The sequence below is a fragment of the Babylonia areolata genome, chromosome 6, assembly GCF_041734735.1.
Source record: "Babylonia areolata isolate BAREFJ2019XMU chromosome 6, ASM4173473v1, whole genome shotgun sequence".
Taxonomy (NCBI): domain Eukaryota; kingdom Metazoa; phylum Mollusca; class Gastropoda; order Neogastropoda; family Buccinidae; genus Babylonia; species Babylonia areolata.
The window spans coordinates 28285004-28287503 of NC_134881.1; the positions used below are offsets into that span (position 1 = coordinate 28285004).

At 56.8% G+C, this 2500-nt stretch overlaps 1 pseudogene across 1 annotated transcript in view; it reads left to right on the forward strand.

Annotated features, from left to right (window-relative positions):
* The window catches only part of LOC143282898 (frizzled-4 pseudogene), a 5271-nt pseudogene that overhangs the window by 1563 nt on the left and 1208 nt on the right, over positions 1-2500 (forward strand). Inside the window, exon 2 of the transcript XR_013055323.1 lies at positions 1-2500. This exon is cut by the window's left edge and continues 466 nt beyond it; it is cut by the window's right edge and continues 1208 nt beyond it. The product of XR_013055323.1 is annotated as a frizzled-4 pseudogene (transcript).

A 2500-nucleotide genomic window follows, 5' to 3' on the forward strand; every position in this document is an offset into this window, starting at 1 on the left:
CAACGACCAGAACAACATGTGCATGGAGGGGCCCGGGGAGGGGGTGGAGGTGGAGGTGAACCCGGCCAAGCCCCCTTACAACCCTCACTCCTCCTTTGGGGGCAGTAGCAGGACTACCGTGTTCCCGCAGGTGGTGTCCGGCGGGTCAGGGTCAGGGTCAGGGGCCAGCCCCGTGCAGCCCGTGGCGGGCGAGTGCGGCAAGTACCAGCAGGCGGAGAAGTACGTGTACATCAACCGGACGGAACGCTGCGCCCTGCTGTGCGGGCAGGACGATGCCTTCAGCCAGGAGGACAAGCACTTCGCCGACGTGTGGATGGCCATCTGGGCCAGCGTCTGCTTCGCCTCCACACTGTTCACCGTCCTCACTTTCCTCATCGACTCGCAGCGCTTCAAGTACCCCGAGCGGCCCATCATCTTCCTGTCCATGTGCTACAACATCTACAGCATCGCCTACATCGTGAGGCTGATCGCCGGCCGCGAGGACATCGCCTGCGACCTGGAGAGCCAGATCGGCAAGAGCATCCTGATCCAGGAAGGGCTGGAGAACACGGACTGTGCCATCGTCTTCCTGCTGCTGTACTTCTTCGGCACGGCCAGCTCGTTGTGGTGGGTGGTGCTGACCTTCACCTGGTTCCTCTCCGCGGGGCTCAAGTGGGGCCACGAGGCCATCCAGCTGCACAGCTCCTACTTCCACCTGGCCGCCTGGGCGCTGCCCGCCATCAAGACCATCGTCATCCTCGTCATGCGCGACGTGGACGGGGACGAGCTCACCGGGGTGTGCTACGTGGGCAACCAGAACACCGCCACCCTCATGGGCTTCGCCGTGGCCCCGCTCATCGTGTACCTGCTGCTGGGCGTGTCCTTCCTGGCCGCCGGCTTCCTGGCGCTCTTCAGGGCCCGCCAGCAGGGCAGGAGGGGCGGCAGTGACGGTGGCGGCGGTGGTGGTGGTGGCGGTGGTGGTGGTGGTGGTGGTGGCGCCAAGGCGTCGGGGGCGGACAAGCTGGAGGTGCTGATGGTGAGGATCGGCATCTTCTCGGTGCTGTACACCGTGCCTGCCGCCTGCCTCATCGGCTGCCTGCTGTACGAGTACCTGCACCGGGACTCGTGGTACCTGCAGCAGGACCACGCGGCGCCCAACATCGAGGTGTTCATGCTCAAACTGTTCATGTCCCTGGTGGTGGGCATCACCAGCGGCATGTGGGTCCTGTCCTCCAAGACACTGGCCTCGTGGAAGGCCTTCCTGGCCAAGCTGTGCAACCGCCGCCCTGGCCACGGCGGCGGATCGGGCGGTGCCCGCAAGTCGGGCGGCATCGAGTACAGCGTGCCCATCCACCACTACCAGCAGGTGCCCGTCAAGCCCCACCACCACCCTCACCACCACCACCACCACCACCACTCCTCCCGCTCCATCCGGATGGACAAATCCGGCTCCAAGCGGGGCAAGTCGGATTCGGAAACCATTGTGTGAAATGAATCCGTTTATGTGTGTGTGTTTTTTTGATTTTTTTCCCCTGGTCTGCTGTTGTTGTTGCTGCGGTAATGGAGAAAGTGAGGGAGTGTTCTTTTTTTTTTAAAAATTTTGTTTTTACTTCGGAGGGACAAGTGAGGGTTATTGTGTGTGTGTGTGTGTGTGTGTGTGTGTGCGTGCGTGCGAGGAGGAGGAGGAGGAGGAGTGTGTGTTTGTAGTCAGATGTGAGGTTTCGAACTTGTATCTATAGCTCTCTACCCGTTGTGTGTCAGCGAGGGGTACTGGAGGGTGGGGGAAGGGGTGGTGGTGATGGGGCAGTTTGCGGTGTTCTTACAAATTTCAGTTTCACACATATATATAATATGTGTGTGTATAAATCCAGCTTTCTTTAAACTTAAAACTGAAAAAAAACCCTCTTTTTCCACATAACCCACCCTCCCAACCGTTACTAAGCACCCAATTTTGTGTGTGTGTTGATTTGAGAGAAAAAAAAACAACAATAATTTTAGACAAAAATAACCGCTTTCTCCTCCCATTACCCCCCTCCTCCCGTAACCTCCCACCCCGTATACGCCAAACTTCAGACTCCAAAAAGCACTTTCTCCACCCGGTAAACCCTTCCCGCCCCAACGAAAACAGTGCATGCAAGACGAGGGATTATTTATAGCGCCGCCGCGATAAAATTCCAATTAACTCACTCAGTACGGCCAGTCCTCTCTTCTCCTCTACACAGACCCCTCGGATGTCCAGTGGGTGTCTGAATGACCCAACCTTTAGCTTCCGTCGTCAGAATTGTGGTATTCTTTGTCAACATTCACCTCTTCAGTATAAGAGCCTTCCGCTTGCAATATTTTGATGATGGTAACTGGGGTGAAACGCTGTTAACGTCGTCTCTTTCGCCGTTCGTATGGAGAGAGTTAACTGGGGTTTATAGTGGCCTGAATCGTTTATTTAGCGTGGTGGTGGATTGTCGTCTTTCCCGTATCTAAGACCAGCAAGTCTGAAAACAAATAGGTTCTCTTTGTCGGTTTT